Raw genomic sequence first — 22,375 nt, forward strand, 5'->3', positions numbered from 1 at the left:
AAGAATGCATGACTCATCTACTTTCTCTATTTTGGAATGATAATTGGACATTTTTATCTACACTAATAAAAGAGAAACATGGTAATTGGTGTACGACCGCTACCCTTTTCATTGGCTAATCAGCGAGATATGCAAATTAACTGTCAGCCAAGATGGCGGCCGGCAGCCAGGCAGCTTGAAACTAACATGAGGCTTGCTTGCCTCAGTGACGGAGGATCGTTGGAGGACGTTCCCCGCCTGCGGCTGCAGGCCTCTGAGCGGGCAGTTTAAGAAACATTGTAACAAATACCACTGGACTTCAGCCAGCAGATTCGCAACATTGTAAGCAAAGGCCAGAAACCTACTTTCAGCCGTGGAGGCCTAAAAGCTAGAGCCAAGCCTCAAGGTAAAGCTGGCCCAGAATAAAAAAAAGAAAAAAAGGAGCGGTTGGGAACTTCAGTCACTCCCAGCCTGAAAACAGCCCTCAGCCCCTCACCCAGACTGGCCAGGCACCCCAGTGGGGACCCCCACCCTGATCCAGGACACCCTTCAGGGCAAACCAGTCGGCCCCACCCATGCACCAGGCCTCTACCCTATATAGTAAAAGGGTAATATGCCTCTCGGCACCGGGATCAGCATGACAGGGGGCAGCGCCCAAACCCCCTGATCGCCCTGCAGCTCTGTGTGTGACAGGGGGCGGGGCCCCAACCCCCTGAGCAGCCCTGCTCTGTGCCTGATAGGGGGGAGCTCCCCAACCGCCCCCCCCCCCCCACAGGCCCTGCTCTATGTGTGATGGGGTAGAGCCATAACCTCCCCATCGGCGCTGCCCTGAGTGTGAGAGTGGCGGCGCCCCAACCCCCTGATCGGCCCTGCTCTGTGGGTGATAGAGGGCGGTGCCCCAACCCCCTGATTGGCCCTGCTCTGTGCGTGACGGGGTGGCGCCACAACCTCCCCATCGACCCTGCCTTGAGTGTGACAGGGGACGGTGCCCCAACCCCCCAATCAGCCCTACCCTGAGCGTGACTGAGGGTGGCATCACAACCTCCCAATCTGCCCTGCTCTGTGCATGACGGGGCGGTGCCCCAACTCCCCAATCGGCCCTGCTCTGAGCCCGACCAGGGGCTGCACCTAGGGATTGGGCCTGCCCTCTGCCACCTGGGAGCAGGCCTAAGCCAGCAGGTCATTATCTCCCAAGGGATCCCAGACTGCGAGAGGGCACAGGCCAGGCTGAGGGACCCCCCCCCCCCCCGAGTGCACAAATTTTTGTGCACCAGGCCTCTAGTATTTAATAACAAAGATAAATAATACTGTACATTTGTCTAATGCTTTTCTCTTTTTCATTAATATCATCTTATCTGATCCTTAAACGAATGCAAAGAAAACAAGGGAATGTTCTATTAAGTAAATCTTAATTTGGACTTTGAAAAAGGTCACAATGGAAATAAATGGGTTTGTCTATAGAATGAAAAGACTGAAAGCTTTGAATTACTACAGTGTGCTGTGAGATTTATATAGCTTCTGTAGGCACAGGTTTTTGGTAGAAATTTTAAGCAGTCTTGTACTAGCTCATTACTGTGACTTTAATGGAAGTTGATCATAGTTGTCCTTTAGAATATGTGATTCAGGGTGCACCTAACTTCACATGATAATTATCCATGAATTTGTTTCATTAAAAAAAAAATTTTAGTGAAATTATATGAGATATAATGAGATAATATATAACTGGGTATTGTCAGTAGTAGTAATAGTAGTAGTAGTAGCAGCAGCAGAGACTGCCTTCCCCAGATGCAGTACATTTAAGTGCTTAAAAACAGAGCTTGGGCTCTGGAGTAAGCTACCTTGGTTCAAATCCAGGCTCCACTAATTCTTTTCCCTGGGAAAATTACATAACCATTCTAGGTCTTGGGTGTGTTTTTTCTCTCTCTTTTTAATGAGGATGATAGTAGTGCCTGCCTTTGAGAATTGTGTAGATTAAAAGGGGATAATAATAATATTTTTCTTATAGAATTGTGTTGATTAAATGAGATAGTGTACATAAAGTTATTTTGTATATTTTTTTTAAGTAAAAACAATACTTTCATTAACAAGTTTGGGACACAATGAGCAACCTCACAGAACAACAGAAATAAGACAGTCCCAAGGTACTGAATTATAACATTGCAGCAGACAAGTTAATATTCTTTACCCTCCTCTCCCCCACCACTATCTGCCAACTTCCTTAATATCCTTCTCAAAGGCAGCCATATCCTCATGTGTCTCTCTTTCCTCCATGACCTTACCCATGTACCAATGAACAACGGCACAGTAGGCGTTTATCAGGACAAATTGGTGGTCCAGGTGAGCCCAGGCCTCAGCAACAGCTGTGGTGTTACTCAGCATGCACACAGCTCACTGTACTCTGGCTAGATCTCCATCAGGTACCACAGTGGGAGGCTGAAAATTAAAGCCAACATTGAAGCCAATGGGTACCAGTCCACAAACTGAATGGTATGCTTGGTCTTAATGGTGGAAATGGTAGTGTTGACATTGTTGGGAACCACATCACCATGGGTAGCAAGCTATGTATTTACCATAATAAGGGTCACATTTCACCATCTGATTGGCTGTCTCAAAACACACATTGGTTCCCTGGCTGATTTGGCTCAGTGGATAGAGCATCAGCCTGCAGACTGAAGGGTCCTGGGTTCAATTCTGGTCAAGAGCACATGCCCGGGTCGCGGGCTCAATCCCCAGTAGGGGGCGTGCAGGAGACAGCCGATTAATGTTTCTCATCATTGATGTTTCTCTCCCTCTCCCTTCCTCTCTGAAATCAATAAAAATATATTACACACACACACACACACACACACACACACACACACACACACACGTGACCTCTGCTACAGTATGGTAAGCTTTCCCTGGTAGGCTTTCTCAGCTGAGATGACAGAGGCATATTGTGGCAATAGAGAAATGGATGTGAGGATAGGATATCAGGTTGGTCTGGAATTCAGTCAGAATAATATTCAGGGCTCTATCAAACCTGAGGGAAGCAGTGATGGAGGACAAAATCTGCCTAATAAGGCACTTAAGATTAGTATACTTTGGGTGCTCAGTATTGAGGTTTTTTTGACAGATATTGTAGGTGGCCTCATTGTCAACCATGAAGGTACAATCAGAGTGCTCCAGGGTGATGGGGGTGGTGAGGATGGAGTTGTAGGGCTGTGGAAACCTGAGAGGCTTGGTAGATGAAAACTCCGGATTGACCTTGCCATAATCAACAGAGAGCCGTTCCATCAGTAGGGCAGTGAATCCAGAACCAGTTCCCTCACTAAAACTGGAAAACCAGGGAGCACTGAAGACCTGTGCACTGATAGGCCAATTTCCAAATTTAGTCCAAGACAAGGTCAATGATCTCCTTGCCAATGGTGTAATGTCCACGGTTATAGTAATTGGCAGCATCTTCCTTGCCTTGAGCTGCTCAGAGTGGAAGAACTGGCAGTAGGTATCAGTGCGAACTTTATCAATGGCCATGGATGGGTTCCAGGTCTACAAATACTGCCCTGGGAACATGCTTACTAGCGCCTATCTCACTGAAGAAGGTGTTAAAGGAGTCATCTCCTCCCCTAATGGTCTTGTCACTTGACATCTGGCCATCAGACTGGATGCTATATTCCAGGCATTGCCGATCTGGACACCAGCCTGGCCAACTTAGATGGAGATTCATTCACAAATATCTGAGATTTGTAGGGCTCCATTGGTCTGGAGTTGGCGAGGGGACGGGGACAAGAATCTCCCACTGACAGACTATTAAGGAGTCTGAGGGAGAAAACTGTGAAGTTCTTAGCATAGTGCCTGGGTTTACCGAAAAACTTTTAGAGAAGTTTGGTTAGTTGGCTAGGTGCTTTCTTACATATAAGGATTTGAGAAACCAATAAAATATTTGGAGTGATAATGAGACTGCTTTCTAATGTTTTCAGTGAATATTTTCTAATAAAAATATTTTATGCTTATTAAACAAAATTTGCAAGTCTAGAGAATTATTGCCCATAATTCTATCATCTAGTTTAGTGTTAACTTTTCGATGTTTTATCTACCAGTCTTATCCATAATTATCTTTTTGTAAAGTTCAAGTTGGAGTCATGTTTCTTTTTCCCTAGTTCTTTATAACTGATTATTTTCTGTAACAAACTGAATGAATGTTTTGCATAATAGCAACATTGAATACTTTGATTTAATAAGCTCCTGGTGACTACTTTGAAGAGTATTACTTGTAAGAAAAACCAGTCAACCTGTTCCTTTCCAACTAAAGGTCAATAATTAGGATCTGGAGTTAAAGACCTACATGTATTGCTTTAAAAATATTTTATTGTTTTAATCTTAATACTGGAGATATACATTACATAGAGATACACAGATCTTAAATGTTACAGTTTGATGCATTTATCAAACTCATGCCCCTATAACCCACAACCCTATCAAGATACATTATCCCAGAAAGTTCCTTTAAATTTTTCCCTTTTTTGTCCCTCCTACCCCCACTGCCATAATCAGTACTGATTTCTTTCACCATGGATGAGGATGAGTTTTACCCATTTTCAAGCTTTATGTAAATGGAATCATACAGTATATACTTTTTTGTGCAAGGCTGCTTTTGCTTTCAGCATGTTTTTGAGATTCATCCATGTTGTTGCCTGAATCAGTAGTCTCTTTGGTGTTTCTTTAATCCTCGTCCGAGGATATAGTTTTATTGATTTGAGAGAAAGAGAGAGAGAGAGAATTGATTGGTTGCCTCCTGCATGTGCCACTACTAGGGATCGAACCCCACAACCTTGGTATGTGCCCTGACCAGGAATCAAACCTGTAACCTTTTGGTGAGCAGGACGATGCTCCAACCCGGCCACCTGGCCAGGGCACATTTTTATTGCTAAATAGTATTTCATTGTGTGAATTTACCAAGATTTGTTTATCCAATCTCCTATTCATGGACATTGTAATGGTTTCCAGTTTGGGCTGTTAGAATAAAGTTTCTGTGAACATTTTGTACAAGTCTTTGTGTGGACATATAAATTTTCATTTCTCTTGGATAAATAGCTAGGAATGGAATTGACTAGATGAGAGAGGTCTGTTTTTGGACTCTAGTCTGGAAACTAGCAAGCTGTGTAGCCCATGGACCAGATCTGGTTTATTGACTGTTTTTTATAGCCCATAATCTAAGAATGAGTTTCTTTTTTTAATTGATTTTTAGAGAGGGAGGAAAAAAGAGAGCGAGAGAGACATAGATTTGTTATTCCACTTACTAATGTATTCATTGGTTGATTTTTGTATGTGCCCTGACTGGGGATTGAACCAGTAACCTTTGGCATATCGGGATGATGCTCCAACCAACTGAGCTATTCGGCCAGGGCGGTGTTTATAGTTTTAAAGGGTTGATTTAAAAAACAAAAACAAAAACCAATAAATAGAAGAATGACGAATGGAAAACATAGGTTGTCTGCTAAGACTAAAATATTTACTAACTGGCCTTTTATAGAAAAAAAGTTTGTCATTCCTCTTCTAGTTTATTCCATTGATCTATTTGTCCATTTCTTTAGCTTCATTATAATAAGCATTAAAATAGGGTGCTTAGTTTCTCATTTTCATTTCTGTTTAATTTCTAGATTTTGTATCATTGACTTGTTTTTTTGCTGATGAGAAATATAATTTATTTTTCTGTATTAACATTATATCCTATAACCTTACTAAACTCAGTTCTGTTTCTAGGTCACATTGTCTTTGTTTTTTGTTTGTTTTTTATTGATTTTAGAGGTGGGGGAGAGAAACATCGATGTGAGAGAGAAACATTGATTAGTTGTCTCCTGTATGTGCCCCTACAGGAAACTGAACCTGCAGCATTTAGTTCAGAATGTATTTATATGTGACCAGTGGCCTGATGCACGAAATTCGTGCTGGGGGAGGGGTGGTGTCCCTCAGCCCAGCCTGCACCCTCTCCAATCTGGGACCCCTCGGGGGATGTCCGACTGCTGGTTTAGGCTCTATTCGGGACTACTGGCTCCTAACCGCTTACCTGCCTGCCTGCCTGCCTGATTGCCCCTAACCACCCTGCCTGCCAGCCTGCTCACCCCCAACTGCCCCCCTGCCAGCCTGCTTGCCCCCAACTGCCTCCTACCCCCCTTGCTGGCCTGCTTGCCCCCAACTGCCCTCTCATCCTGGCCTGATAGCCCTTAACCACCTCTGCCTTAGCCCCATCACCATGGCTTTGTCCGGAAGGTCTCCCGGTCTAATTAGCATATTACCCTTTTATTAGTATAGGTGATATAACATATCGTAACAGGGTATGTGCCCTGGGAGGAATAGAACCTGCCACCTTTTGGTGTACACAACAATGCTCCAACCAACTGAGCCACCCAGCCAGGGTGGGTCATGTCCTCTTTGAATAGAGACAGTTTTACTTCTTCCTTTCTATTCTGCTTGCTTTCTCTTTTTCTGGCTTTACTGCTCTTGCCTGAGACCTCCAGCACAATCTACCTATATAAAAGTCTAAGTGACCATTATGACCAGACGACCAGCCAGTAGCTATGGTGAGCACTGACCACCAGGGGGCAGATGCTCAACACAGGAGCTGTGCCCTGGTGGTCAGTGCGCTAGCACAGCCAGGCTGAGGGACCCCACCCATGCACAAATTTGTGCACCGGGCCTCTAGCATTTAATAAAAGTATTGAGAGCATGCATTCCTTATCTTATTCTTGATCTGTGGATGAAATCAGTTTTTTATTATTAAGCACGGTGTTGTAGGATTTTAAAGACATACATCATCAGATTAATTAAGGTCCCTACTGTTCCTGGTTTACTGAATCTTTTGATCATAAATGATTGCTGAATTTTGTCAAATACTTTTTCTGCATCTATTGAGATGATCTTAGGGATTTTCTTTACTCTTATAATGTGAAGGGCATCTTTCTGAATGTTGAATCAATCTTACATCTCTGGATTAACCTCACTTGATTGTAATGGATTACCCTTTTTATGTATTACTGGATTTGATTTATTAAAATATTGTTCATGATGTATTCATCTGTATTCATGAGGGATTTGGGTCTGTGTTTTCTTTTTTTTCTTTTTTTAATATGTCTTTATTGATTTCAGAGAGGAAGGGAGAGAAATAGACAGAAACATCGATGATGAGAGAGAGACATCGATTAGCTGCCTCCTGCACACCCACTCCTGGGGATGTGCCCACAACCGAGGTACATGCCCTTGACCGGAATTGAACTGGGACCCTTCAGTCCGCAGGCCGACTCTCTATCCACTTTTTTTGCAATGTCATTTAGTTTTGGAATCAAGACTATACTGGCTTCATAAAACTATTTGGGAATTATCCTTCTTCCCTTCTTTTCTGGAAGAGTTTGTCTAAAATTAGTATTATGTCTTAAATGTTTGATAAAATTCACTAGTGAAACCCTCTGAGTCTGGAATTTTCCTTGTGGGGAGGTTTTAATTATTCAATTTGTTTAATATGTATAGGCAATTTAAATATTTCATTTCTATGTTAACTTTGGTAATTTATGTTTTTCAAGGAATTAATCCATTTCTTCTAAGTTCTTGAATTTGTCTGGCATAAAGATGTCCATAATACAATAGTTCCTTAATTTCTTTTTTATGCCTGTATAATTTGTAATAATGTAGTGTCCCCTCTTTCAGTCTGATTTGTGTTTATCTCTCTTGTTTTTCCCTGATCAACCTAGGTACAGCTTTGTCAACTTTATTGATATTTTCAAACAACCATCTTTTGATTTGCCAATTTTTTCTTGTGTTCTATATCATCTATTCTGTTCGTTCTTTCTTCCTTTCTTCCTTCCTTCCTTCCTTCCTTCCTTCCTTCCTTCCTTCCTTCCTTCCTTCCTTCCTTCCTTCCTTCCTTCCTTCTTCTTCTTTTAGCAAAAGGGAGAGAAATTTATTAAAGCGAAAGTAAGTAACAAGGCTCTCAGCATGTGAGAGGGGTCCCTCCTAAAAAGGGTTGCCCTGTTTTTTATTTTCTTTTATTTACTTTGGGTTTTCTTTGTTCTTTCTAGCTTCTTGGGGGTAGGCTTAGAGCATTGATTTTAGACTTTCCCAGTGTTAACATTTGAGCAGTCAGTTTCACCCTAAATATTGCTCTGTACTGCATCCCATAAATTTTGATATGTTTTGATTTTATTACTTAGTTCAAAATGTTTTTATATGTTATGATTTATTTGATTCATGTTTTTATGTAGAAGGGTGTTGCTTAATTTTCAGGTATCTGGGAATTTTGCAAATATTATTTCATTTTAGATTTCTAATTCCATTGTGACCAAAGAGCATGCTCTGTATGATTTTGTCCTTTGAAACTTATCGAAACTTGTTTTATGGCCCAGCACATGGTCTGTCTTGATGAATGTTCTACATATGCTCAAAAAGAATGTGCATCCTACAGTTGTAGGGTATAGCGTTTATGTAAATGTCAAAGTTGGTTGATTGTGTTCAAATCAGTTGTCTGTACTTTTTTTTGGTCTCTTTTATCAGTTACTGAGAGAGGAGTATTAAAATATCCAACTATAATTATAGATTTGTCAATTTTTCCTTTAATCAGGATGAAATCTGACTACTTATTTCATGTGTTTTAAAGCCCTTTGATTAGGTGAATATATATTTTGGATTATTAAGTCTTCCCGATGAATTGAGCCTTTTTTCATTTTAAAAGTCCCTCTTTATTTTTGTTAATATTCTTTGTTTTAAAATCTACTTTGTCTCATTAACCTTGCCACTTCTTTTTTATGATTAATATTTGCAAATACATCTTTTTTACCCTCTTATCTGTGTTTAAATGTTAGCCTTTAGTTGGAACTTGGTTTTACTAGTAATTCCGACAATCGTAGTCTTTATTTTCTATTTTTCAATTACAATTTACATTCAAAATTTGTGTTAGTTTCAGGTATGCTGCATAGTGATTAGAAAGTCATGTTCTTTACCAAGTGATCCCCTGATACAATCTGAGTCTTTTAATTTATTTACATTGACTGTTGATATAGTTGGATTTAGATTTCCCATCTTGCTATTTGTTTTCTATTTGCCCCTTCTGTGTTTTGTTTCTTTCCTGACCTTCTATTGAAGGGTAATTCTAACATCTCTGTTATCTCAGTTTGTTTCATTTGCAGTCGTATGTTTAAATATATAATTCCTGGTTATGGGTCATGTTTTCCTGCCTTTTGCTACGTTTAGTAATTTTTGACTGTGTAGTGAACATTGTGGATATGTTGTTGAATATGAAATTTGTTTGTCTCCCTGTACAAAGTTTTGGGTTTTATATTTTAACAGGCATTTGACTCACAGATCAGTTTGATCCTTTCAAGCCTTGTTTTTAAACTTTCTTAAGACAGGTATTGAGGAGCTTAGACATGGCCTTTTGGGGTCTTAGTTGAATTCTGGGATGTCAGGAAGATCTTGAACCTTTGATGGGTCTATGTCTCCAGCACCGTGTCCCCTTTGAAATTTGTTTAGTGCACAATTCCTTAATAGTAGCCGGCCACAGGTTCCTTTAAGCCTATTCTCAAACTCTTCCCTGGGCCCTGCTCTCTGTTACCTGTAGATCTCTGCATTTTGTTATTTGTTGTTGCCTGTGTTTCTTAATTGGAAACTTGCCTGATCTGAACAAATAGAATTTCTAGCGGGGGCGGGGGTGGGGCAGAGGGTGTCTGAAGCTCAGAGCCTGACCCTCAGGCCAGCTCTCACCATGACAGGCAAGCCAGCTTCAAAGATGGGCTGAAGGGACAGGCCCCCTTGTGTTGTGCCCAGATTTCAAGATTCCCAAGGGCCCACCAGGGAGCCAGCGAGTCCGATGCAAAAGCAAAGAGTCCTTCATTTCAAGCTAGCTTGAGCTCCCCGTCCACCACACTCACCGACACAACGGCAAGCCAAGTGACTGAGAGAGAAAACTCTGTGTGGAGAGAGGTTTTATAGGGGGTTGGGGTAAGGGGAGGAGAAAGGACTGTGGGCCCTGCCGATTGGCCAGGCGCAAGTCGGTGTCTTGTTACACAGGATGTGGTCATATCTATGGCGACTTCCCTTGATTGTCATTGGTTAGTTTAAAGAAGTCCTGGGTGTGGCTAGCAGAGGCTTTGCTTCCGGGAAGAAGCCTTGCTGAGCACATGGCCAAGGTAAGATGGAGGGCATAGCCCTTACCCTGGGGCAAGATGGAGGGCGTAGCCCTTACCCTGGGGCAAGGTGGAGGGCGTACTCCTCGCCCTTTCACTTGCATGGCAGGTGACAGCCCAAATTAGGAGGAAATTTGGAAACATTGTACCTAAACTTTAAAGTCACCCATAGGTGCAAGTTTCATGCTCAGAAATAAAATACTTTACGTAGGGTCACAGTTGGGAAATGGCTGTCCAGTATTTATAACCCAGGGTCTGTCTTAAGTTTCTGCTGTTTGTTTTGGTGCTTTTCCATCAATACAAACATTTTAGGAACCATTTTGTAACCCAGTCATTAATCTGCCTCTCAGACTTTAGCATAGATTAGGGCAGTGGTTCTTAACAACTCACCTGGTGATCTTGTTAAGATGCAGATTTAGGAGGTCTTGGGGGTGGGGCGATGTGTGGGCTTTTCTAACCAACTCTGGGAGGAGCTGGTGCTGTGGCTGTGCTTTGGGGCAGCGATCGCCAACCGGTGGTCCATGGACTACTGGTGGTTGGTGAGGTCTGAAAGGTTGGCGAATGCTGCTCTGGGGGCTCTAGGAGATCTCTCTGCCTTGTTGGTGTGAGCTTACATGAGGGTATATAATGGTTATAGGAAATGTCACACTTTAAAAGTCATCTCTGTTACTTCCTTCATTGTTCAGGGTATAAAGTTGGGAAGTGCTAAACTTAATATTCTTTATGTAAATAGGTCCAAAGCCTGACTTCAAAGATCGACTTCTGCAAAATGTTTCTGCAGTATATTGGAAAGATTTCCATTTACTGTAAACAGTAATTTGCTGTCCATCTGTCACCGAAGTTAAAACATTTAGGATTTTTATGTTGATTCCCATGAAATTTTAGCATTTTCAGAATTAAATAATGACTATAATATAAAGTTTCAGTATGATCCTGTAACAAACAATGATAACAGTTACTGTATTTACTCTTCCTGAGTTATAGTAAGAGGAGAGCAGGCAACGAGTGGCATTTCTCAGGTGCCCATTGTATTGGCCACTGTGCTAAAGTGCTTTGCAACATGATTTCACTTCATCTCATGTTTGATAATCTTATGAGGTAGGTGTCATATCTACTTTTCACATGGAATAAAATAATAGCCACTTTCCTGCCTCCCAGAAAATTAATCAAGATGACACCTATTAGAAAGTGGCAGTCTCTGAGTTTCAACCCATTCGTATCTGACTTCACAGTCTGTATTTTTTCTACTGCACTATTTTGTCTGTAGCATGACAAAGATTCAAAATATGGTGAGGAAGTACATAAACCTAATTTTATGTGTATGGATGAGTTTTACCCCATCAACAAATTTATAGAGTAGATAACTTGGATAGTGAGTCTAATATCCCAGTAGTATTTTTTGCCATATGAAAAGATTTACTGCTTACACCTTTCTAGAAACATACCCAGCGTATAGTGTTGAACCATCTCTGTAGACCAGTGGTTCTCAACCTTGGCTGCACGTTAGAATTACCTGGGAATCTTTTTTAAATCCTGATTTCTGGGCCGCATCCTCCGGAAATTCTGTTTTTTTTGTTACTAATGTTGTGGCCCCACCCCATAACAAAGAAACAGAATTTCCGGAGGATGAGGCCCAGAAATCAGGATTTTAAAAAGATTCCCAGGTGATTCTAACGTGCAGCCAAGGTTGAGAACCACTGCTGTAGACTGATTGGGCTGGGGCTCTCAATTTGAAATAATAATTCAGTCAAGCAGGTTTGCAGGACCCATAAGGAAGTCCACGCTTGCCCTAGCCAGTTTTCTCAGTGGTTAGAGCATGGACCCAAGGAATCAAGGGCCGAGGGTTCTGTTCTGATCAAGGGTGTGTACCTTCGTTTCAGGCTCGATCCCAGCCCCAGTCAGGGCTAGTGCAGGAGGAAACCAATCGGTGTTTCTCTCTCTTTGTCTCTCACCCTCTAAAAATCAGTGGAAAAAAATATCCTGTGGTGAGGATTAACAAAAACAACAAAAGTCTTCTCTTCTGGCTATTGAAAAATGTGTGTTTATCTCACACGCAGGGAGCCAGCATAAGGATAACTTCTTTAAATGTGATTTTTTTATATATATATACTAGAGGCCCGGTGCACAAAAATTCATGCACTCGGGGAAGAAAAGGGGGGTCCCTTAGCCCAGCCTGTGCCCTCTTGCAGTGTGGGACCCCTCGGGAGATAATGACCTGCTGGCTTAGGCCTGCTCCTGGGTGGCAGAGGGCAGGCCCAATCCCTAGGTGCAGCCCCTGGTCAGGCTCAGAGAAGGGCCGATTGGGAAGTTGGGGCGCCACCCCCTGTCAAGCACAGAGCAGGGCCGATTGGGAGGTTGCGATGCCACCCTCAGTCACGCTCAGGGTAGGGCCGATTGGGTGGTTGGGGCATCGCCCCCTGTCACACTCAAGGCAGTGTCGATGGGGAGGTTGCGGCGCCACCCCGTCACGCACAGAGCAGGACCCATCAGGGGGTTGGGGAGCTCCCCCCTGTCACTCACAGAACAGGGTCAATCAGGGGGTTGGGGAGCTCCCCGCTGTCACGCACAGAGCAGGGCCCATCAGGGGGGTTGGGGCTCCGTACCCTGTCATGCACAGAGCAGGGCCCATCAGGGGGTTGGGGAGCTCCTCCCTGTCACACACAGAGCAGGGCCCATCAGGGGGTTGAGGAGCTCCCCCCTGTCACTCACAGAGTAGGGCTGATAGGGGAGTTGGGCACCACCCCCTGTCACACACAGAGCAGGGCAGAGCAGGGGGTTGGGGCGCCGCCCTCTATCACCCACAGAGCAGGGCCGATCAGGGGGTTGGGGCGCCGCCACTCTCACACTCAGAGCAGGGCCGATAGGGAGGTTATGGCTCTACCCCGTCACACACAGAGCAGGGCCCATGGGGTCGGGGGGGTTGGGGCGCCACACCCTGTCACACACACAGCAGGGCCGATCAGAGGGTTGGGGCGCTGCCCCCTGTCACACTGATCCCGGTGCCGGGAGGCCTCTCAGCTCCGCTGATCCCGGTGCTGGGAGGCATATTACCCTTTTACTATATAGAATAGAGGCCTGGTGCATGGGTGGGGGCTGGCTGGTTTGCCCTGAAGGGTGTCCTGGATCAGGGTGGGGGTCCCCACTGGGGTGCCTGGCCCGCCTGGATGAGGGGATGATGGCTGTTTGCAACTGGTCACACACCCTTCAGGGTGGGGGTCCCCACTGTGGTGCTTGGCCAGCCTGGATGAGGGGATGATGGCTGTTTGCAGCTGGTCACACACCCTTCAGGGTGGGGGTCCCCACTTGGGTGCCTGGCCAGTATGGGTAAGGGGCTTAGGGCTGTTTTCAGGCTGGGGCTGAAGCTCCCAACTGCTCCTTTTTTTTATTTTTATTTTTTTAATTCTGGGCCAGCTTTAGCTCTGAGGCTTGGCTCCAGCTCTGAGGCCTCAGCTGCTGAAAGCAGGTATCTGGTTTGTTTAAGTTCTATAATCGAAACTCTGTATCAACTCCAGCTCTGAGATCCCAGCCGGCTGAAAGCAGGTTTCTGGGGTTTTGTTTAGCTTCTATATTTGTTACAATGTTTCTTAAACTGCAAGCTCAGAGGCCGGCAAGGCTGGCGGGGAATGTTGCAGTCCTCTGTCACTGAAGCAAGCAAGCCTCATGTTCAGTTTAAGCTGCCTGGCTGCCGGCGGCCATCTTGGCTGGCAGTTAATTTGCATATCGCCCTGATTAGCCAATGGGAAGGGTAGCGGTCGTACACTAATTACCATGTTTCTCTTTTATTAGATAGGATATATATTTTTTAATTGATTTCAGAGAGGAAGGAAGAAGGAGATATAGAAACATCTAATCTAATAAAAGAGAAACTTGCAAGTTGACCGCACCTCTGCTATGCCCCAAGACACGCCCACCAGCCAGTCAGAGCAGCTATATGCAAATTAACCCAACCAAGATTGGGGCCGGAAGCCATGGAGCTGGAGCAAGCAGGACCTTGGTTGCCCCAGCGATGGCGGAAGCCAAGCTTCCCACCTGCCCTGGCCAGCTGTGGGTTCTGCTCAAGGCAACAAAGTTTCAATTATAGAAGATAAATAAATCCCAGATACCTGCTTCCAGCCAGCCTCCACTGGGAGCTTGGGTGGCCGGGGGCCGTGGCCAGCCTGCAAACAGCCATCGGCCCCTCACCCTGGATGGCCAGGCACCCCAGTGGGGACCGCCACCCTGATGGGGGTGTGGCCAGCCTGCAAACAGCCATCAGCCCCTCACCCAGGATGGCCACACCTTAATAGGGTGAGGGTCCCCTCTGGGGGTCTTGGCCAGCCTGCAAACAGACATCAGCCCCTTACCTAGACTGGCCAGGCACCTCAGCGGGGACCCCGACCCTGAAGGGGCTGTGGCCAGCCTGAAAACAGCCATCAGCCACTCACCCAGGCTGGCCAGGCACTTCAGCAGGGACCCCCACCCTGAAGGGGGTGTGGCCATTCTGAAAACGGCCCTTAGCCCCTCTCCCACGCTGGCCAGGTACCCCAGCAGGACCCCCGCCTTTATCTGGGACACCCTTCAGGGCAAACCAGCCAGCCGCCACCCATGCACCAGGCCTCTATCCTATATAATAAAAGGGTAATGTGAAAATTGACCCTAACAGTGGAACGATGGAATGACTGGTCACTATGACACACACTGACCACCAGGGGCAGACGCTCAATGCAGGAGCTGCCCCCTGGTGGTCAGTGCACCCCCACAGGGGGAGCTCTGCTCAGCCACAAGCCAGGCTGACGGCTGCCAGTACAGTGGTGGTGGTGGTGGGAGCCTCTCCCACCTCCTCAGCAGCACTAAGGATGTCTGACTGCAGCTTAGGCATGTTCCCCGCTGGCAAGTGGACATCCCCCAAGGGCCCCAGGCTGCAGGAGGGATGTCTGACTGCCAGCTTAGGCCCAATACCCTGGGTAATGGGCCTAAGCCAGCAGGTGGACATCCCCCGAGGGGTCCGAGACTGCGAGAGGGCACAGGCCGGGTTGAGGGACCCCCTCCCCCAAATGCACAAATTTTTGTGCACTGGGCCTCTAGTCCTATCTAATAAAAGAGAAACATGGTACCTTCCCATTGTCTAATCAGGGCACTATGCAAATTAACTGCCAGCCAAGATGGCGGCTGGCAGCCAGGCAGCTTGAAGCGAACATGAGGCTTGCTTGCTTCAGTGACAGAGGAAGCTAACGTTCCCTGCCTGCCGCTGCCGGCCTCTGAGCTTGCAGTTTGAAACATTGTTACAAATATAGAAGCTAAACAAAACCCCAGAAACCTGCTTTCAGCCAGCCGGGATCTCAAAGCTGGAGTTGAAACAGTGTTTCAATTATAGAACCCAAACAAACCAGATACCTGCTTTCAGCAGCCGAGGCCTCAGAGCGGGAGCCAAGCCTCAGAGCTAAAGATGGCCCAGGATAAATAAAAAAAAAAAGAAGAAGAAGAGCAGCAGTTGGGAGCTTCAGTCACCCGCCAGCCTGAAAACAGCCTTTAGCTCCTCACCCAGACTGGCCAGGCACCCCAGTGGGGACCCCCACCCTGATCCAGGACACCCTTCAGGGAAAACCAGCGGGCCCCCACCCACGCACCAGGCCTCTATCCTATATAGTAAAAGGGTAATATGCCTCCCAGCACCAGGATCAGTGGAGCCGCGAGGCCTCCCAGCACCGGGATCAGCGTGACGGGGCAGCGCCCAAACCCCCTGATTACCCTGCGGCTCTGTGTGTGACGGGGCAGGGCCACAACTTCCCTATCCTCTGTGCTCTGTTCATGACAAGGGAAGACGCCCAACCCCCTGATCAGCCCTGCTCTGTGCCTGATAGGGGGGAGCTCCCCAACCCCCTGATCGCCCTGCGGCTCTGTGTGTGACAGGGTGCAGCGCCCCGACCCCCTGATCGGCCCTGCTCTGTGTGTGACGGGGTAGAGCCATAACCTCCCCATCGGCCCTGCCCTGAATGTGACAGGGTGCGGCGCCCCAACCCCCTGATCCGCCCTGCTCTGTGTGTGACAGGGGGCGGTGCCCCAACTCCCCTATTGGCCCTACTCTGTGAGTGACGGGGGAGCTCCTCAACCCCCTGATCGGCCTTACTCTCTGCGTGACAGGGGGGAGCTCCCCAACCCCCTGATGGGCCCTGCTCTGTGTGTGACAGGGTACGGAGCCCCCACCCCCCTGATTGTCCCTGCTCTGTGCGTGACGGGGTGGCGCCACAACCTCCCCATTGACCCTGCCTTGAGTGTGACAGGGGGCGGTGCCCCAACCCCCCAATCAGCCCTACCCTGAGCGTGACTGAGGGTGGCATTGCAACCTCCCGATCCGCCCTGCTCTGTGCATGACGGGGCGGTGCCCCATCTCCCCAATCAGCTCTGCTCTGAGCCCAACCAGGGGCTGCACCTAGGGATTGGGCCTGCCCTCTGCCACCTGGGAGCAGTCCTAAGCCAGCAGGTCGTTATCTCCTGAGGGGTCCCAGACTGTGAGGGGGCACAAGCCGGGCTGAGGGACCCTCCTCCCCTCCAAGTGCACAAATTTTTGTGCACCAGGCCTCTATTCCTATATAATAAAAGCCTAATATGCAAATTTACTGAGCAGCGGAACTGGTGGAATGACTTATTGCTATGATGTGCACTGACTACCAGGGGGAAGACGCTCAACGCAAGAGCTGCCCCCAGTCCGCAGGCCCCAGGCCAGCCAAGGCTGGTGCCATCAGGGGCCCTCCCATCGTCCCGCTGGTGACCCCTCAAAGGAAGGTAGTGGGGGGCAGGGCCGGCAAGCAGGCCCTGCCAGTTGCCCCACAGATTGACCCTGATCGTTGGCCAGGCCTAGGGACCCTACTCATGCACAAATTTGCATCGGGCCTCTAGTCAGTGATGAGAGCGAATCACTGATAGCTGCCTCCAGTACGTCCTACATTGGGGATGGAGCCCACAACCTGGCCATGTGCCAGCTTCAAATATCTTCTTAGTAAATTGTTAAAAGTTGGGATGCACTCCTGTCTTTTTTCAGTATTGTAGAAAATTTCGCTTTATTTATTTATTTATTTATTTATTTTTAAATATATATGTATTTTTTTATTAAATCTTTATTGTTCAGGTTATTACATTTGTTCTACTTTTTCCCCCCCCATAGCTTCCCTCCACCCAGTTCCCACCCCACCCTCTGCCCTTACCCCCCCACTGTCCTCATCCATAGGTGCACAATTTTTGTACAGTCTCTTCCCGCATCTTCCACATCCCTTTACCCCCCCCAAGAATAGTGAGTCCATTGCCTTTCTATGTCCCTGATTCTATTATAATCACCAGTTCATTCTGTTCATCAGATTATTTGTTCACTTGATTCTTAGATTCACTTGTTGATAGATGCATATTTGTTGTTCATAATTAGTATCTTTACCTTTTTCTTCTTCTTCCTCTTCTTAAAGAATACCTTCCAGCATTTCATATAATACTGGTTTGGTGGTGATGAACTCCTTTAGCTTTTCCTTATCTGTGAAGCTCTTTATCTGACCTTCAATTCTGAAAAATAGCTTTGCTGGATAAAGTGATCTTGGTTGTAGGTTCTTGGCATTCATCACTGTGAATACTTCTTGCCACTCCCTTCTGGCCTGCAAAGTTGCTGTTGAGAAATCAGCTGATAGTTGTATGGGTATTCCCTTGGAGGTAACTGAGTTTCTTTCTCTCGCTGCTTTTAAGATTCTCTCTTTGTCTTTTGCTCTTGGCATTTTAATTATGATGTGTCTTGGTGTGGTCCTCTTTGGATTCCTTTTGTTTGGGGTTCTCCGCGCTTCCTGGACTTGTAGGTCTATTTCTTTCACCACGTAGGGGAAGTTTTCTGTCATTATTTCTTCAAATAGGTTTTCAATATCTTGGTCTCTCTCATCTTCTGGCACCCCTATAATTCTGATGTTGGTACGCTTGAAGCTGTCCCAGAGGCTCCTTACACTATCTTCGTATTTTCGGATTCTTTTTTCATTTTGCTTTTCTGGTTGGGTGTTTTTTGCTTCTTCGCATTTCAAATCTTTGCCTTGATCCTTGCGCTCATCTGGTCTGCTGTTGGGAGTCTGTATAATATTCGTTATTTCAGTCCGTGTATACTTAATTTCTAGTTGGTTCTTTATCATAACATTGAGGGTCTCATTAGATTTCTTGTAGATCTCAATAACTTTATCGGCGGCTTCTACACAGTTCTTGAGAGACCTTAAAAGTGTGGTTCTGAACTCAATATCCACCATTGACAGTTTTGTCCTGTTTCTTTGTCTCTGCATTTTTTATGCTTTCTTGGTGCACCCCCTAGTGGTCTTTGTGCGCAGTCTTGTTGTAGTTAAGCCTTGATTGTTGTAGTTAATACTAGGGGGATTTGACCTCCAGGCCAACTGGCTGTGAGAATCAGCTGTGTCTGCAGTGGGAAAACTTCTGTCCTCTAGGGAGGTGCTAATCTAGCCTTTGCCTGAGGCTATCTGGCAAATGGCTCTACGCAGGGTTTGGGTGGGGCGGGTCGCATGGGATCAACAGAGCGGGTGGAGGGAGCAGTTATGGCTGCTCTCAATCCGGTCCCCAGAGGCTCTGCCTCTCAGAGTCCCAGAAGCCGCTGCAAACCTCAGAGAGAAAGCTGCCCTCCCATTCCGACTGATGCCAGACAGTCCCGCTTCTCTCGTTTGAGTCTGGGTCCCTAGAGACTCGCCCGGAACTGGAGCTCAGAATCTGAGACTCCCTCCCGATTGAAAATGACAACCACGCCCTCAGCTACCAGCCCGCTCTGCGTGTACCTCCGCACCTATGTATTTTCCGCGCTGCGCCTCCTCTGAGTCTCATATGCTGTTCTCTTTCCTTCTAGTTGAAGAATTTCCCTTCAGCCAGTCTTCCTGTGGTTCTGGGCGATGTGTGTTCCGTCTTTTAGTGGTATTTTTGAAGTGGTTGTTCGAGGCAGCTAACTCCGGTGTTTACCTATGCCGCCATCTTGGTTTTCTCCATATTTTTTATTGATTAAGATATTACATATGTGTCCTTATCCCCCTGTTGCCTCCTCCCCCTCCCCCACCCACTCATCCCCTCACCTCCCCCTCCCACCCCGTTGTCCGTGTCCATTGTTAGGCCTATATGCTTGCATATAAGTCCTTTGGTTGATCTTTCCCCCTTACCCCCACCCTCCCCTACCTTCCCTCCAAGGCCCGACAGTCCACTCAATGCCTCTCTGTCTCTGGATCAGTCCTTGTTCATCAGTTTATGTTGTTCATTATATTCCACAAATGAGTGAAATCATGTGGTATTTATCCACTCTCCAGTTCCATCCATGCTGTGGCAAATGGTAAGAGTTCCTTTTTCTTCTTCTCTTCTTAAAGAATACCTTTCAGCATCTCATATAATGCTGGTTTGGTGGTGATGAACTCCCTTAGCTTTTTCTTATCTGTGAAGCTCTTTATCTGACCTTCTATTCTGAATGATAGCTTTGCTGGATAAAGTAATCTTGGTTGTAGGTTCTTGCTTTTCATCACTTTGAATATTTCTTGCCACTCCCTTCTGGCCTGCATGGTTTCTGTTGAGAAATCAGCTGACAGTCATATGGGTACTCCCTTGTAGGTAATTGACTGTCTTTCTCTCGCTGCTTTTAAGATTCTCTCTTTGCCTTTTGCTCTTGGCATTTTAATTATGATGTGTCTTGGTGTGGTCCTCTTTGGATTCCTTTTGTTTGGGGTTCTCTGCGCTTCCTGGACTTGTAAGTCTATTTCTTTCACCAGATGGGGGAAGTTTTCTGTCATCATTTCTTCAAATAGGTTTTCAGTATCTTGCTCTCTCTGTTCTTCTGGCACCCCTATAATTCGGATGTTGGTACGCTTGACGTTGTTCCAGAGGCTCCTTACACTGTCTTCATATTTTTGGATTCTTTTTTCTTTTTCTGTTGGGTATTTTTTGTTTCTTCGTATTTCAATTCTTTGACTTGATTCTTGGGATCCTCTTGTCTGCTGTTGGATCTCTGTATATTATTCTTTATTTCAGTCAGTGTATACTTAATTTCTGGTTGGTCTTTTTTCATGTCCTCCAGGGTCTCACTGTATTTATTGGCGGTTTCCATAATTCTTGAGAAACCTTATAAACGTGGTTTTGAACTCTATATCCAGTAGTTTGCTTTCCTCCATTTCTGTCATTTGTGAACTGTTCCTTTGTCACCGCATTTTTTATGTTTCCCTGTGTTGGTAGAGTGGTTTTGTGTGCTAGGTGTCCTGTAGGGCCCAGTGGCTCACCCTCCCCAGTTACCTGAAGTGGACACTCTTGGTGTACCCCCTTGTGGGCTTTGTGCACAGTCTTGTTGTAGTTATGCCTTGATTGTTGTAGGATCACTGGGAGGAATTGACCTCCAGGCCAATTGGCTGTGAGAATCAGCTATGTCTGCAGTGGGAGAACTTCTGTGCTGAAGACACCCTTCTGGGGCAAGCCTTGCTTCAGCAGGGCTTTGGTGCTCACTGAGTCTGCCCCCTGAGTGTGACCCTTATGAATCTGAGGAGTTGTAATCTGGATGGTCCCACTCTGATCACTGGGTTCACTGGCTCTTGGATCTAAGGAGGTGCTAATTTAGCCTCTGCCTGAGGCTACCCAGCAGGAGCTGCGAAGAGATCTGCAGATTCCCCTTCCTTTTTTGGAGTTTGGAGGTGCCCAGATGAGGCCCAGCTGTGAAGTAGTGCAAGCTGCTGTGGGGCCTTGGGCCTTCTCTTGGAAGTTCTGGGCCTATCTGGCCCAGCTGCAATTTGTTAGGTAATTTTCAGGTTACAAAGGGCCAGGGCATTCATATGCAAAAGCCTCTGCCGCAGCCTCGGTGGGGCGGGGTCTCGGAATCAAAGGGTGGAGCAAGCAGCTAAGGCTGTTTCTCAGTCCTACCCTAAGAGGCTCCGTGTCTCAGTGTCCTGGTAATCGCTGCAAGTACCTCTGAGAGAAAGCCGCCCTGGAGTTCCAACCCATGCCAGACAGTCCAGTTTCTCCCCGTATGAGTCTGGGTCCCCAGAGACTCGCCCGGAACCAGAGTTCTGAGCAGTCGGGAGCTTGTGACTCCCTCCTGATTCAAAAAGACAGCCGCGTCCTCAGGTATCAGCCCCTTTCCGCTCGCACGCTCGAGCCTCCGTACCTTTGCACTTTACTTCTGCAGCTCCTCTGAGTCTCAGTGTGCTTTTTTCTTTTCTTCTAGTTGAAGAATTTACACTCAGCCAGCCTTCCTGTAGTTCTGGATGATGTCCGTTTTGTCTTTTTGTTGTATTTTTGAAGTTGTTGTGGGAGGCAGCAATTTCCCGGTGTTTACCTATGCCGCCATCTTAGTTTCTCTCTCCACTTTATTTATTTTTAATATATTTTTAGAGAGGGGAGAGAGAGAGAGAGAGAGAGAGAGAGAAACATCAATGATGAGAGAGAATCATTGATCGGCTGCCTCCTGCACACCCCCCAGTGGGGATTGAGCCCGCTACCTGGGCATGTGCCCTTGACCAGAATAGAACCCTGGACCCTTCAGTCCGCAGGCTGGCACTCGCTCCACTGAGCCAAACCAGCTATGGCAAAATCTTTTACTTTAGAGACTCCTGTCTGATGGTAGAAGTTTTCTGTGCTCTATTTTTGGAACGAGATCTCAAAGCCACTTCAAGATTGCACAGAGCTTTGTGGTTTTCAAAGTGTTTTCCTATGTGCTATTCCATTTCAATGAGATACAGGAAGTCCAAGCAGCCCTTTGCACAGGCTTTCAGGGGTGTATGATCTCAGTGATGAGCAGCCATACTGATAGGGAGTGGGGCCGGGGTGGGGGCACTGGGGCATAAAGATAAGGGATAAACCAAGGGGAGAGTAGAGCATATTTTCTTCCTTGAAAACCTTGCAGGTTTTGCTTTGAGATTCACTGTCAAATAGGAGGTGCTGGGCTGCTTGGCAGGTTGTACTCTCATAGTTGTCAGGATGTGGCTGCTTGTATGTGTGCTGCTGCTGCTGCATGTAGGTTTATTAAAGAAAGGTGTGCAGTGGTGGGAGGGGCCAGAAGACGAGGCTGTGACTCTCAGATCAAATCTGTCAGGACCTGATTGGAGAGATCATAGAAGCTTGCTTTCTTGTCTGTTGATGTTGTGAGTGATGCTCTTCTGAGACAGTGCTTACTTTTTATGAGTGATCAGCAGTATTAATCAGCTTATTTTGGTCTCTCCATTCTCGATGTTCATTTTAATTAATAACTTAGAGTTATCAGTTAACTCCCAGCCAGATGTCTGGCC

The 22,375-nt window shown here is 46.3% G+C and overlaps 1 protein-coding gene and 1 pseudogene across 8 annotated transcripts in view; one reads left to right on the forward strand and one right to left on the reverse strand.

Annotated features, from left to right (window-relative positions):
* LOC118656434 (CREB binding protein) overlaps positions 1–22,375 on the forward strand; it is a 179,614-nt gene that overhangs the window by 37,279 nt on the left and 119,960 nt on the right. The window lies entirely within an intron of this gene.
* Positions 2,151–3,687, reverse strand: LOC118656439 (annotated as a pseudogene).

This window comes from Myotis myotis, unplaced genomic scaffold, assembly GCF_014108235.1.
Source record: "Myotis myotis isolate mMyoMyo1 unplaced genomic scaffold, mMyoMyo1.p scaffold_m19_p_5, whole genome shotgun sequence".
NCBI classification, from domain to species: Eukaryota; Metazoa; Chordata; class Mammalia; order Chiroptera; family Vespertilionidae; genus Myotis; species Myotis myotis.